The 15,244-nt window shown below is 41.4% G+C and overlaps 1 protein-coding gene across 1 annotated transcript in view; it reads left to right on the forward strand.

The window, feature by feature from the left end:
• The first annotated feature begins 4,931 nt into the window (after positions 1-4,931).
• The window catches only part of il34 (interleukin 34), a 68,947-nt gene continuing 58,634 nt past the window's right edge, over positions 4,932-15,244 (forward strand). The window contains exon 1 of the mRNA XM_072547646.1: positions 4,932-5,129. The gene's annotated coding sequence lies outside the window, so the exon portion shown is untranslated. The remainder of the gene's footprint in view (positions 5,130-15,244) is intronic.

Raw genomic sequence — 15,244 nt, forward strand, 5'->3', positions numbered from 1 at the left:
CCAACACATACCCACCAACCCTTATCCTTCCCTCTCCAAGGCAACTCATCTATTACTTCAGGAGGAAAACTAATGATGGATTGTGCCATTCCTGGAGAAACACAAAATCATTCAAGCATTACAACACTGAAATATGTTCAACTAGCTCCTTGCGTAAACAAACATTTCACTTGAACATTGACAGATGTTAGAATATAGAAATTATGAGTCAATTTTCTCTCCTCTCATATACTTGCAATGCTCAAAATACACAGAGGTGCCAGACAAATTTACCTCCAAAAGTGGCCAAATTGCCCTGGAAAGTTCAACTCCTGGGTGATAACTCTGAGAAAAGTGAAGCCTTTGACTGGATCAGTTAGAAGTGCAAAGTGATGCTCTTCCAATCACAGTCTAGTTCCCTCCTGTGTTTACTGCAAATAGGTTCACTAAAGAGTCTATCAGCAGTAAACCCAGAGGACAGGTAATTTATGATTGGTGAAGGAGTGAATGACTAAGTGACTAAATCTGTTGAGGTCAGAACAGGGCAAAAGGTAAGAAGGTTTCAGCATGCAGGACCCGAGGAAGCAACAAGGTCAAGTGCGACCACCAAGTCTAGATGTAGTGTGGGCAAAGTGCAGGATGTGAAGCTGGTGAGACTGGGAAATGAAGCTGGGATCTGGAAATGAAGTGCATGTACAAACAGAGAGGTGCTACATTGGGGACAGTGCAGTTTTAAACCTTTTAACAAAAGAATAGAGTATAGCATGACTGCTACTACTGAAGAGAAATTTCTTCAAACAGAGAATGATGAGCTTCTGGAATTCTCTGAATCGTTGAGGCCAAAACATTGACTGTTTTCAAGAAGGAGTTGAGATACAGTTCCTGGATCTAAAAGGATCAAAGCATCCATATAAGCATATGAACTCAGCTGGATGATCAGCAGTGCTCATGTTGAATGAGAGAGAAGATGTGAAGGACCAAGTGGCCTACGCTTCTTCCTTGTTTCTTTGTCATAAAACAAGAATTGTTCCAGGAATTAGGGACTTAGACTCATAGAGATGTACAGCATGGAAACAGACCCTTCGGTCCAATCCTTCCATGCTGACCAGATATCGCAACCCAATCTAGTCCCACCTGCCAGCACCCAGCCCATATCCCTCCAAACCCTTCCTATTCATATACCCATCCAAATGCCTCTTAAATGTTGCATTTGTTCCAGCCTCCACCAATTCCTCTGGCAGCTCATTCCATACACATACCACCTCTGTGTGAAAACGTTTCCCCTTAGCTCTCTTTTATATCTTTTCCCTCTCACCCTAAATCTATGTCCTCTAGTTCTGGACTCCCAAACCACAGGGAAAGACTTTGTCTATTTACCCTATCCATGCCCCTCATAATTATGTAAACCTCTATAAGGTCATCCCTCAGCCTACGATGCTCCAGGAAAACAGCCCCAGCCTGTTCAGCCTCTGGCAACATCCTTGTAAATCTTTTCTGAACCCTTTCAAGTTTCACAACATCTTTCCAATAGGAAGGAGACCAGAATTGCATGCAATATTGGAGAAGTCAGGAATATTCACTTTAGAGAAAAGGAGGTTGAGAGAAAGGTTTTAATAGAGATGTTCAAAATCATGTAGGATCTTAACAGATTAAATGATAAGAAATTCTTCCCATTAGTAGAAGAGCCAAGAACCAGAGGATGCTAGTTAAAGGTGACTGGCAAACGAACCAAAAGTGACATGCGGGATGTTTTTTTAAACTCAGCAAATGGTAGCATCTGTTGTGCGCTTCCTGAGTTATGATGGTTCAAATGGGATTTGGTCAGATTTCCAAAGAGGAAGGAGGAACAATTTGTGACTACAAGAAAGGGCAGTGGAGCGGAACTAGTTGAAATACTATTTCAGAGAATCAGTACAGACATGACAGACTCAGTGACCCTTTGTTTGCCCTTTAGCCATTCTATGATAGTATTATACACCGGCATAGTTCTGAAGAAGTGCTATCCTACCAGAGGTATTAAACGTCTACAAATTACTTCCAAATATTGACTGGGAATACTATAGTTCAAGTACTTCAGATGGGTCAGTTTTTGTTCAACGTGTGCAGGAGGGTTTCCTGACATGGTATGTAGACAGGCTGACAAGGGGCGAGACCACATTAGATTTGGTACTGAGTAATGAACCAGGTGTTAGATTTGGAGGTACTTTGGTGATAGTGACCACAATTCAGTTATGTTTACTTTAGTGATGAAAAGGATAGGTATATACCGCGGGGCAAAAGTTATAGTTGGGGGGAAAGGCAATTACGATGCAATTAGGCAAGATTTAGGATGCCTAGGATGGGGAAGGAAACTGCAGGGGATGGGCACAATTGAAAGTGGAGCTTATCCGAGGAACAGCTACTGTTAGTCCTTGATGAGTATGTATCTGTCAGGCAGGGAGGAGGTTGTCAAGCATGGGAGCCATAGTTTAGTAAGGAAATTGAATCTCGTGTCAAGGGGAAGAAGAAGGCTTATGTTAGGATGAGATGTGATGGCTCAGTAAGGGTACTTGAGAGTTATAAGTTAGCCAGGAAAGACCTAGGAAGAGCCAGGAGGGGACATGAGAAGTAGTTGGCAGATAGGATCAAAGAAAACCCTAAGGCTTTCTATAGGTATATTAGGAATAAAATAAACTAGAGTAAGATTAAGGCTAATCAAGCACAGTAGTTGGGAAGTTGTGTGTGGAGCCAGAGGAGATGAGGAAGGACAAAATGAATATTTTTCATCAGTATTCACACTAGAAAAAGACAATGTTATGGAGAAGAATACTGGGATACTAGACTAGATAGGATTGAGGTGCATAAGGAAAAGGTGTTAGAAATTCTGGAAAGTGTGAAAATAGATAAGTCCCTTGGGCTAGATGGGATTTATCCTAGGATACTCTGGGAAGCCAGGGAGGAGATTGCAGAGCCTTTAGCTTTGATCTTTATGTCGTCATTGTCTACAGGAATAGTGCCAGAAGACTGGAGGATAGCAAATGTCCTCTTGTTCAAGAAGAGGAGCAGAGAAATTATACACCTGTGAGCCCTACTTCGGTTGTGGGGGTAAAGTGTTGGAAAGGATTATAAGAGATACGATTTATAATCATCTAGAAATGAATAGGTTGATTAGGGATAGTCAACATGATTTTGCGTCATGAACCTTAATGAGTTCTTTGAGGAGGTGACCAATCAGGTGGATGAGGATAAAGCAGTTGTTGTGGTGTCTATGGATTTCAGTAAGGCGTTTAATAAGGTTCCTCATACTGGGCTATTGCACAAGATACGGAGGCATTTAATTGAGGGTGATTTAGCGGTTTGGATCAGAAATTGGCTAGCCGAAAGAAGACAGAGGCTGGTGGTTGATGGGAAATATTCATCCTGGAGTTCAGTTACTAGTGGGGTACTAATTTTAGGTCCACTGTTATTTGTCATTTTTATAAATGACCTGGATGAGGGCATAGAAGGATGGGTTAGTAAATTTGCGGATGACACTAAGGTTGGTAGAGTTGTGGATAGTGACGAAGGATGTTGTTGGTTACAAAGAGACATAGATAAACCGCAGAGCTGGGCTGAGAGGTGGCAAATCGAGTCTAATGTGGAAAAATGTTAGGTGATTCACTTTGGAAGGAGTAACAGGAATGTAAAGTACTGGGCGAACGGTAAGATTCTTGGTAGTGTAGATGAGCAGACAGATCTCAGTGTCCAGGTACACAGATCCTTGAAAGTTGCCATCCAGGTTGATAGGGTTGTTTAGAAAGTATACAGTGTGTTAGCTTTTATTAGTTGAGGGACTGAGTTTCGGAACCATGAGATCATGCTGCAGCTGTAAAAAACTCTGGTGTGGCCACTTTTGGAGTATTGCATACAGTTTTGGTCACCATTATAGGAAGGATGTGGAAGCTTTGGAAAGGGTTCAGAGGAGATTTATTAGGATGTTGACTGGTATGAGGGAAGGTCTTACGAGGAAAGGCTGAGGGACTTGAGACTGTTTTCATTAGAGAGAAGGTTGAAAGTGGATTTAATTGAGACATATAAGATAATCAGAGAGTTAGATAAGGTGGACAGTGACAGCCCTTTTCCTCGGATGGCGATGGCTAGCACGAGGGGGCATAGCTTTCAATTGACGGGTGATAGATATAGGATAGATGTCAGAGGTAGTTCCTTTATTCAGAAAGTAGTAGGGGCATGGAACACATTGCCTGCAACAGTAGTTGACTCACTGACTTTAAGGGTATTTAAATGGTCATTGGATAGGCACATGGACGAGAATGGAATAGTGCAGATTCGATGGGCTTCAGATTGGTTCCGTAGGTCAACATAACAGTGAGGGGTGAAGGGCTTGTACTGCACTGTAATGTTCTATGTTCTATAAACTGAGGGCCCTTGAAGGAGTTACAAGATCCCATGGCACTATCTGAAGAAAAGCAAGGAACTTCTCCCTGATGTCCTGGTCAACTCAGCCATCAGAAAAAGAATATATTATCTGTCATTACCTCATTGCTGTTGATGGGACCTTGCTGTACACAGACTGACTCTTACAATAATGGTAAGAATTCAAAAGTACCGCATTAGTCAGCATACCACTTTGGAAGATCCTAAGATCGTGAAAGTTTCTTTTACAGAGACACATGCTTAATTTTTGGAATGAGGGAGAAGGATCACCTGAGGAAGAAGCAGACCTGACAAGCCCGGCTTCCAAATTGGCAGCATCTTATTGCCACATTGACGACCTTGGCCGGAAGGGGGGCAACTCAACGCAAGGACAGTGAGCTCTCGGGGCTCTGGACTACAATTCCCGGCGTACCGTGCGGCAGCGCATGCCCAGTAGCCCCGGGGATGGTATTAGTGGGATGCACGTGACCAGGAGAGCAGTGAGCCTTGTAACCTGCAATTCCAGTAGAGCAGACCAGATAAAAAGTGACGGTCCCAGGAGCAAGAGCGCTGTCCAGTAATCTCTGCAGCTTAAAACAGACAGCTTGCAAAGTGATGCAGGCACGCTGTGCACCGGAGTTGCAAAACTGAAGTCTGATAAACATTCTTTTTCGAAATCAACAAGTTATTTGAACGAAAGAATAAGGACAGCATCGTTGGATGGAGCACTTTTTTGAAATGGTTCGCAACCTGATTAGGTACAATCGCACAGTACGGCGCGATTCTTTTGTTTTTATTTATGCAGTCGGAACTTCTAAGTTGCATGTCAGAGCAATATCAAACCAGAGGGAAAACAGGGCTTTTTTTATCCAGTGGGGCAGGATAACTTGAAAAAATGTACTTTCGTCTCCTATCCATTTATTATGGGAGTCTGTGCAATTTAAAAAGACACCACCTGAAAGACTTTGGAAAATATTGTTCCAAAGAGTTTTGGATTTCCGTTTTATCTTTGAAACCTAATTCAACAATTTCCAAATCAGAAATTTCTACTTAAAAGGCAATAAAATGCGCTGTTACTTTTTGCATCAAGTTGGTTCCAGCGAGATAATTAAATTCTGGAACATGGAATGACGGAATATGTGAAAGAGTCAGTGGTTCCTCAGCAGAATTGGAAAGTTTGATTTATTGTTACAGGATCGTTGTCACTGATTTTTCTCAGCCCTATCCGGTTCTGAGGTGCGTGTTTCAAATTACATATTTATAGTGACTTGGCATTTTAATTCAGAAAGTGATGAGACGGGTTTACCTGCATTAAACTTCCGCAGCGTGGCAGTGTCGTGCCTCAGGCGAGGACAGAGCTGATAGTGTACAGTATGTAGCAGCTATCCCCACCACAAAGAGCGGGGCAATCAGTTTACTGTACTTAGTTAGCCCTTCCCCAGATGCTGCCAAGCTAGACAAACCATTACCATTTCACAATCCCCTTATGAATACCAAAGCTGAGAAATGCCTTTTTTTCAATCTGACTTTGCCTATATATTTTGGATGAATACAATAAATTGACTGTTTACTGCTTGGTGTGTGGTGAGTCTATAACTATATCAAAATAATATTGAAGACAGAAGATAATCCAAGCATGTTCTAGAAAGTTGCCATATTTTAACTTTTATTACAGCAAGGCAACATGTTCAGCTTATGACGTTTTAAAAATTGATGTTTGTCAAATAACTTTTTTTTTCCCTTTAAAGGTAGTTTGCTTTATGGTAACTTTGGCTCAAGAGTGGCACTCTTGACAGCTGGGTCAGACAGTTGTGGGTTTTAACCTAACTTTTACAGACAAGAAGCTGCCCAAATTTATCCTTGAATTGAAGCAATTCAGACAGATTATCCAGTCATTTATTTCTTTGCTGATTGTAGAGTTTGGCTGTGTGTAAATTGACTCTCATGTTTCCTAATAGCAAATAGTTAGCACTTCAGTAGTGAATTGGCTAGGACATGAGGCATGGTGGTTCAGTGGTTAGAACTGCTGTCTCACAGTGCCAGGGAGCCAAGTACAATTCCACCCTTAGGCAATTATCAGTGTGGGGGTTGTACATTCTCCCCAATCAGGATGTGTTTCCTCTCAGTGCTCTAGTTTTCTCCTCCTATAGTCCAAAGGTGTGCAGATTAAGTGGATTAGCCATGCTAAATTAACCATGGTGACCAGGGATGAGCAGGTTAGGTGGGTTAGCCATGGAAAGTGTGGAGTTACAGTGACTGGGTAGGTCTGAGTGGAGTGTTATTTGGAGGAGTGGTGTGGTCTTAATGGGCTGGATGGCTTGCTTCAATGGTGTAGGGATTCTATTCTATGCTATAACCTCTAAAAGCTGCTTGAACAGTTCTAACACATTCCATTTATTTCAACAAAAGGGATATTTTCATAATTTAAATCAACTGAGAATTCCTTAAATAGATACTCTTGCAATTGCTACAAAAGTATTTATAAATGTGATTTGTTCATAATTTCCATTTAATATGCTTAAACAGTCAGCATTCAATAATAAACTTCATTCTGGGATATGCTTTTGAAGTTTAATCCAGAACTAAATTGCAAATGTTGCAATCTTGTTCAAAATTCTTATTAAGTTAAGCCCAGAGATCTTAAGGGGTAGCAAATTTAAAACCGAGCTGAGAAGAAACTATTTCTGCCAAAGCTTTGTCAATCTGTGGAATTTGCTACCCCTAAGTGGATGCTGGGATAGTCAGTAATTTCAAAGAGGAGTGCGACAGATTTTTAATTGGTAATGGGTTGAAGGGATATGGGGAGAAGGCAGGAAAATGGGGGTGAGGAGCATATCAGCCATGATCGAATGGCAGAGCAGACTTGATGGACCGAATGACCTAATTCTGCTCCAATATCTTAAGAACTTAAAATCAATTATAAGCCACTCGTTTAACCCTGGTGGTGAGAAGGGACAAATTTAGAGAAATGTAACATGGGTTTGTTCAAATTGTGTTTAACCAACTTAACTGAGGTTTTTGAAGAGATAAGAAGGGTTGATGAGGGTCATGTGCTTGATGTGGTGTATATGGACTTCCAAAGGGGTTTGCTAAAGTGCTACATAATCAGCTTCTTTGAAAAATTAAAGTCCCTTTAAGTAAATAGCAAACATGAGTTATGAAGTTGTCTAAGTGACAGGAATTAGATAGCAGTGGTGACAACTTGTTTTGGGACTGGAGTAAGGTTTATAATGGGGTTCATAGTCAGTACGAAGTCCCCAGATTTAGGATTCTTTCTTGATCTACATTAATGACACAGATTTTTAGTGAATTTGGACATTTGCAAACTTTTACAAGTGAGACTAAACTTGGCAGATTGTGATCAATGCAGAGGATTGACTTCAAGAGGCTATCGATAAGCTGGAGGAATGGGTAGACAAATGGCAGATGAAATCTAACACAATAAATATGAAGTCATATAAAGATAAATCACAACATGAAATAACAGGTATAATTTTGAGAGGGCTGTAGAGAATCATCCCCTAGTCGTCTTATGATCTTATACCCCTTACCAATGATAATGGAAAGTAGTCACATTAACCATTTACAATAGTATCTTGGGGTTGTGTATGGATGGAAGGGTGCTGGCTTTTGTGATGCAGTGGTAGTGTCTATATCACTTGGCCAGGAGGCTAATATTCAAGTCCCATTCGCTCCAAAGCTGTGTAATAACATCTCTGAAGAGTTTATTATACAATAGCTACAATCTCAGCAGGTCTTATCTATTTAAGTTGAACCAGCTTTTGTTTGTAAAAGCTGAATTATGCCTGTTCATAAATTATGAAATGTTTAACATTATTTTTTGACAGTCATCTTTTAATCAAATTAAATCTCTTTAATTTAATTTCCCAATATCCTCTAACAACCTCACCTCTTTGCCAACTTCATACATTCTTAATTAATTATGAATTTATATCACACTTAAACCAAAATCCACAATGTTATAATTACTCTTCCTCAGAGGATCCTTTTCTATAAGATTATTAGCAGACCTATCTCATTGCACATGTTCTAAATTGCTGCAGTTGATCCCACCATACATTGCAGCAAACAGTCTAAGATGCAAACTATGAACTGGTGCTTTGAGGTTCATTTTATCAATTTTATTTTTGTCCAGACTATAAGAAGGTAAACTTTCTCCACAGTTACTTCAATTTAATACATGTACCTCTAAATATCTAATGTTAAACTGCCTAATAGTATCAGAGGAAAAAAACCTTGTCTTGAGCGTCGGGACCCTCCATTTTTGTTTTAACAGCAGCAATAGTGGGAACAATGACCGGTAGCTGCCAGGAAGGTGAGTCATTGCTTTAAAAACTTACCTTGTGAATAGACAGAGCGCACGCTGAGCAGGAGCAGAGATGGGACTGCTGAGTATGTGAAGTAATATATTTGGGTAGCTGTGTTACCCGAAACACTATTAGGTAGTGTCTCCCATCCATCCTCCTCCTGTAACCAAAAAAAGGTCCTGTGCACTGGATTAATAAGGTAACTAGTTTTTCTTTATTCTTTACTTTTCTACAGTCTCTTTGGGAATTTAGAATAGTGGGAATGGCGGCTAGAGTAGTTGAATGTTCCTCCTGCAGAATGTGGGAAGTGTCCCTGTTGACTGCATCTGTGGGAAATGCATCCAATTCTACTTTCTCAAAAATCGTGTTAGGGAACAGGAGCTGGAATTGGATGAACTTTGGATTATTCGGGAGGTTGAGTGAATTATTCAGAGGAGTTACAGGGAGGTAGTCACACCTCAGGTGCAAGAAAAGATGCATTACAGTCAGGCAATGGAAAGGGAACCGGCAGGCAGTGCAGGCAGCCCTGTGGCCATTCTCCTCAATAACAACTATATTATTTTGGATACTGTTGGAGGGGACAACTTACCACAGGTAAGCCATGGGGTACAGGTCTCTGGCACAGAGTCTGTCCCTGTTCCTCAGAAGGGAAGGGGGAAGATGAGCAGAGCATTCGTCACTGGGGACTCCATAGTTAGAGGGACAGATAGGAGGTTCTGTGGGAACAAGAGATACACTCGGTTTGTGTGTTGCCTCCCAGATGCTAGGGGTTTGTGATGTTTTGGATTGTGTTTTCGGATCCTTGAAGGAGAGGGGGAGTGCAGCGCCAAATTGTGGTCTACCTATGGCATTAATGACATAGGTAGGAAAAGGGATAGGGATTAAAGGCAGAGATTCAGGGAGCTAGTGTGGAAATCTAGTGCAGAATAAACAGTTGTTATCTCTAGTTTGTTGCCTGTGCCATGTGCTAGTGAGGAGAGGATTAGGGGGAAAGAGGAGTTGAACATATGGCTACAGGGATGGTGCAAGAAGAAGGTTTTCGGATACCTGGATAATTGGGTGCTCATTCTGGATTAGGTTGGATTATTATTATTATTATTATTATCTCCAAACAGGATGCTCTACATCTGAACCAGAGTGGCACCAATATCCTGGGAGGAGAAATTTACTAGTGCTCTTTGGGAGGGTTTAAACTAATTCAGCAGGGGGGAGGGAACCTAAATTGTAGTTCCAGTGTCCGGGACATTGAGCGTAGTGAGCTCAGAAATGAGGTTTCAAGGTTGCAAGATTTCATTGGCAAGCAGGAGATGGTTTGAAATGTGTCTACTTCAACACCAGGAGCATCTGGAATAAGGTGGGTGAACTTGCAGCATGAGTTGGTATCTGGGACTTTGATAGTGTGGCCATTTTGGAGACGTGGATAGAGCAGGGACAGAAATGTTTGGCATTATTAGTAAGGACAGTATTACAGTGGCAGAAAGGACGTTTGAGGACTTCTCTACTGAGGAAACATGGGCTGACATTAGAAGCAGGAAAGGAGAGGTCACCCTGTTGAATTTGGTACTGGGAAATGAACCCGGCCAAGTGCAAGATTTGGAAGTAGGTGAGCACTTTGGTGATAGTGACCACAATTCGATTATGTTTACTTTTTAGTGATGGAAAGGTATATACCGCAGGGCAAGAGTTATAGCTGGGGGGAAGGGCAATTATTATGCGATTAGGCAAGATTTAGAATGCGGAAGGAAACTGCAAGGGATGTGGAGCTTATTCAAGGAACAGCTCCTGTGTCCTTGAGAAGTATGTACCTGTCAGGCAGGAAGGAAGTGGTCGAGCGAGGGAGCCGTGGTTTACTAAAGTTGAGGTTGGGTTGTGATATCTGGTCAGCATGGATGAGTTGGACAAAAGGGTCTGTTTCTGTGCTGTACATCTCTATGACTCTAAGTTGAAATTCTTGTCAAGAGTAAGAAGAAAGCCTATGTTAGGGTGAGACACGAAGGCTCAGTTAGGACACTTCAGAGTTGCAGGTTAGCCAGGAAAGACCTAAAGACAGACCTAAGAAGAACCAGGAGGGAACATGAGAAGTTGTTGGCAGATAGGATCAAGGAAAACCCTAAAGGAATATCAGAAAAAAAGAATGACTAGAGAAAGGTTAGGGCCAATCAAGGATAGCAGTGGGAAGTTGTGTGTGGAGTCCGAGGAGAGAGGGGAAGTGCTAAATGAATATTTTCTGTCAGTAATCACACTAGAAAAAGACAATGTTGTCAAGGAGAATACTGAGATACAGGCTACTAGATGAGATGCAATTGAGGTTCACAAGGAGGTGGTGTTGGCAATTCTGGAAAATATGAAAATAGATAAGTCCCTGGGATGGATGGAATTTATCCTAAGATTCTCTGGGAAGCCAGATATAGGACAGCTTAGTGAGTTTGAGAAGATTTGTAGCTCAGGTTGAGGTTCTGGTTGTACGTTTGCTCACTGTTCTGGAAGGTTCATTTCCAGATGTTACCTAGTAGGGTGACGAAACATTTTCAGTGGGCCCCTGGGTGAAGCATTGCTGATTCCTGTTTTCTATTTATGTTTTGGATTTCTTTGGACTGATGTCATTTTCTGTTCTTTCTCAGGGGATGGTAGATAGGGTCTAACTCGATGTGTTTGTTGATAGTTTCGGTTGGAATGCCATGCTTCCAAGAATTCTCGTGTGTCTCTGTTTGGCTTGTCCTAGGATGGATGTGCTGTCCCAGTCGAAGTGCTGTCCTTCCTTATCTGTATTTAAGGATACTAGTGAGAGAGGGTCATGTTGTTTTGTGGCTAGTTGATGTTCATGTATCCTGGTCGCTAGTTTTCTGCCTGTTTGCCCAATGTAATGTTTGTTACAGTTCTTGCACAGTATTTTGTAAATTACACTAGTTTTGCTTGTTGTCTATATAGGGTCTTTCAAGTTCATTAGCTGCTGTTTTAGTGTGTTGGTGGGTTTGTGGGCTACCATGATGCCAAGGGGTCTGAGTAGTCTGGCAGTCATTTCCAAGATGTCTTTGATGTAGGGGAGAGTGGCTACATTTTATGGACGTGTTTTGTCTCAGCAACAAACCCAAACAAGCAGACAAAACACATCCATAAAACGTAGCCACTCTCCTACATCAAAGACGCCACCTCCACTGGCAACGTGTTCCAGGCACCCACTACCCTCTGTGTAAAAGAACTTTCACAACATATTTACCTTAAACTTTCCCCTCTCACCTTGAATTCATGAACCCTAGTAATTGAATCCCCCACTCTTAGGGGGGAGTCGGGGGGGGGGGGGGGGGAAGCTTCTTACTATCTCCACCATGTCTAGGCCTCTCGTGAGTTTGTAAACCTCAATCAGGTCCCCTCTCAAACTTTGTCTTTCTAACAAAAATAATCCTAATATATTCAATTTCTCTTCAAAGCTAGTGTCCTCCATACTAGGCAACTTCATCGGTGAACCCACCTCTGCACCTTCCTGCCCCTGCACCCCACCCCCCCCCCCCCACTCCAAAACATCCACATCCTTTTGGTAATATGGTGACCAGAACTGTACACAGTATTCCAAATGCGGCTGAACCAAAGTCCTATACAACTAAAACATGACTTGCCAACTCTTGTACTCAATACCCCGTCTGATAAGGAAAGCATGTCGTATGGCTTCTTGACCACTCTATCAACCTGCGTTGCCACTTTCAGGGTACAATGGACCTGAACACCCAGATCTCTCTATACATCCATTTTGCCTAGGGCTTTTCCATTTACTGTCCAGTTTGCTGTAGAATTGGATCTTCTAAAATACATCCCCTCACATGTGCCTGGATTGGACTTCATATGCTATTTCTCCACCTAACTCTCCAATCTATCTATATTCTGCTGCATTTTCTGACAGCCCCTTTTGCTATCTGCTACTCCACCAATCTTACTGTCATTTGCAAACTTGCAAATCAGACCACCTATACACCCCTCCAGATCATTTGTGTGTATCACAAACGACAGTAGTCTTAGCATGGATCCCTGTGGAACACGACTGGTCACAATTCTCCATTTTTGAGAAACTCCCTTCCACTACTACTCTAGTCCAGCCAGTTTTCTATCCATCTAGCTAGAACACCCTGGACCCCATGCGACTTCACTTTCCCCATCAGCCTACCATGGGGAACCTTATCAACACTTCACTGAAGTCCATGTACATGAGATCTACAGTCCTTCCCTCATCAATCAACTTTGTCGCTTCCTCAGAATTCTAGTAAGTTGGTAAGACATGACCTTCCCTGCACAAGACCATGCTGTTAATCACTGATAAGCCCATTTTCTTCCAAATGTAAATAGATCCTATCCCTCAATATCTAAGTAGTTTCTTCATAAATTAATTCCTCTGAGCAACCTATACTTATACAACATCATTACAGAAGACCAGTTGCTAGAGGTCTTGAAACTCATTAAGGTAGATAAATCACTTGGGCCTGATCAAGTGTATCCCAGAACATTGTGGAAGCTAAGGAAGACATTGCAGGGCCCCTTGCAGAGATTTGTATCATCTATAGCCACAGGTGAGGTGCCAGAAGACTTCAGGGTTGCTAATGTTGTGCCATTGTTTAAGAAATACTAAAGAAAAGGCAAGGAGCTACAGACTGCTGAGTCTGATTAGTAGTGGTCCAGTTGTTGGAGGGGATTCTGAAAGATAGGATTTACATGCATTTGGAAAGGCAAGGACTCATTAGGGACAGTCAGCATGGTTTTGTGCATGGGAAATCTTGTCTCTCAAATTTGATTTGAGTTTTCTGACGGGGTTACCAAGAAGATTGAAAGCAGAGTGATAGGGAGTACAGACCCAGTTTGCCAATTTTTTTTTTCATAGCACTGACCTAGCATCCAAGACCAAATCTGATTAATTTTTGTTGCATCCCTCTATGGTTGTAGTATCCCTCTATGGTAATGGCATCTCTCCTGAGGTAAGGAGACCAGAACTGCATCCCAGTGCAGTCTAACTTCCAGCTCCTATACAATCAAAGCAAGACTTCACAACCTCTCTACTTAAATCCTCTTGTGATAAAGGCTAACATTCCAATAGCTTGCTGTGTTTGCATATTAATCTTCAGTCACCTATCAACAAGGCTACCCCTGTACATCTGAACTTTCTAATCTCATACCATTTGAAAAATACTTCGCACATCTGTTTCTCCTATCAAAGTGGACAAAATAACATTATATTTCATCTGCCTATTCCCTCAACCTGTCCAAATCCTCCTGAAGTCACTTAACATCTTACTCACAATGCATATTTCCACTTAACTTTATCATCTGCAAATTTTGAAAATATTACATTTGGTCCCCACTTCTTTCACATTGATAACATGTGAACAGGTGGGGCTAAGTACTGATCCTTGCAGTATTCCAATAGTCACGTTTTCTGTCTGGAGCCAAACATTAATCCATGCAGTACATTCTCTCCTACCACGTGCTATAAATTTTCTAACGCACTCTCTTGTAGGGGACTTTACAAAGTGTTTTCTGAAAATATAAGAATACTATGTTGAGCAGCTGTTCTTTATCAATTTTGTTTTAACATTATCAAATAAACTCCAAGTTCATTAAACGTGATTTCCCATTCACAAATCAATGCTGACTATGCTTAATCAGATTATGATCAACTAAGTGTCCATTATCCCATCCTTTAGTACATTCTAACATTTTCCCTATTGCTGATGTAAGGCTGATGGGCCTGTAGTTCCATATTTTCTCTGCTGCCTTCTAAAATAGTGGGGTGACATCTGCTACCTTCCAATCTGCAGGAGTCATTTCAGAATGTATGGAAATTTGGAAGACCATCTCTACAGCCACCTCCTTTAACACCCTGACTGTCAGGCTGTGGGATTTATCAACTTTCAGTCTCATTAATTTCTCCGGTATAAATTTCTTACTTGTGTTAAATTCTTTCAACTCTCATTCCCCTTAGCCACTTGGAACTCTAGTTCTGAGAGATTTCTTGTATCTTGCTCAGTGAAAACAGATCAAGGTAATTTGTTACCATCTTTTTGCCTCCATTTCTCTATGCCCCATTATAAATTTGCCTGACTCTGCCTGTAAAAATATGAAATAAAAAAGCTGTTGCTAATGGCAAACACATAATCATGACCAGTTCACAAAAGCCTGGCTGGTCCACTAACATCCTTTTAGGGAAAGAAGCTGTTATCCTTACCTGGTGTGGCCTACATGTAACTCCAGACCCCCAGCAATGCAGTTAACCCTCAATTGCTCTCTGAGCAATAGTGAAGGGATAATAAATGCTGACATCATCAATGATGCCTGAATCCCATGAACAATTAAAATACACTCATCTGGCTTCTGTGTTTGGAACAAATCCAGCCCATTTTAACTTTTACCATTTTCCCTGATTTCTTATTGATGCAATACAACAATTACACATCTTTACCTTCCCTTTCACTCTCAGCTCAAGTTTTTCCAACATCCTACACTCCTCTGTGGCCTTGAACTTTCCCTTTAGATTTCTAATTCTTCTCTATACTTGAACGATTAAC

This window comes from Chiloscyllium punctatum, chromosome 26, assembly GCF_047496795.1.
Source record: "Chiloscyllium punctatum isolate Juve2018m chromosome 26, sChiPun1.3, whole genome shotgun sequence".
In the NCBI taxonomy this organism is placed as follows: Eukaryota; Metazoa; Chordata; class Chondrichthyes; order Orectolobiformes; family Hemiscylliidae; genus Chiloscyllium; species Chiloscyllium punctatum.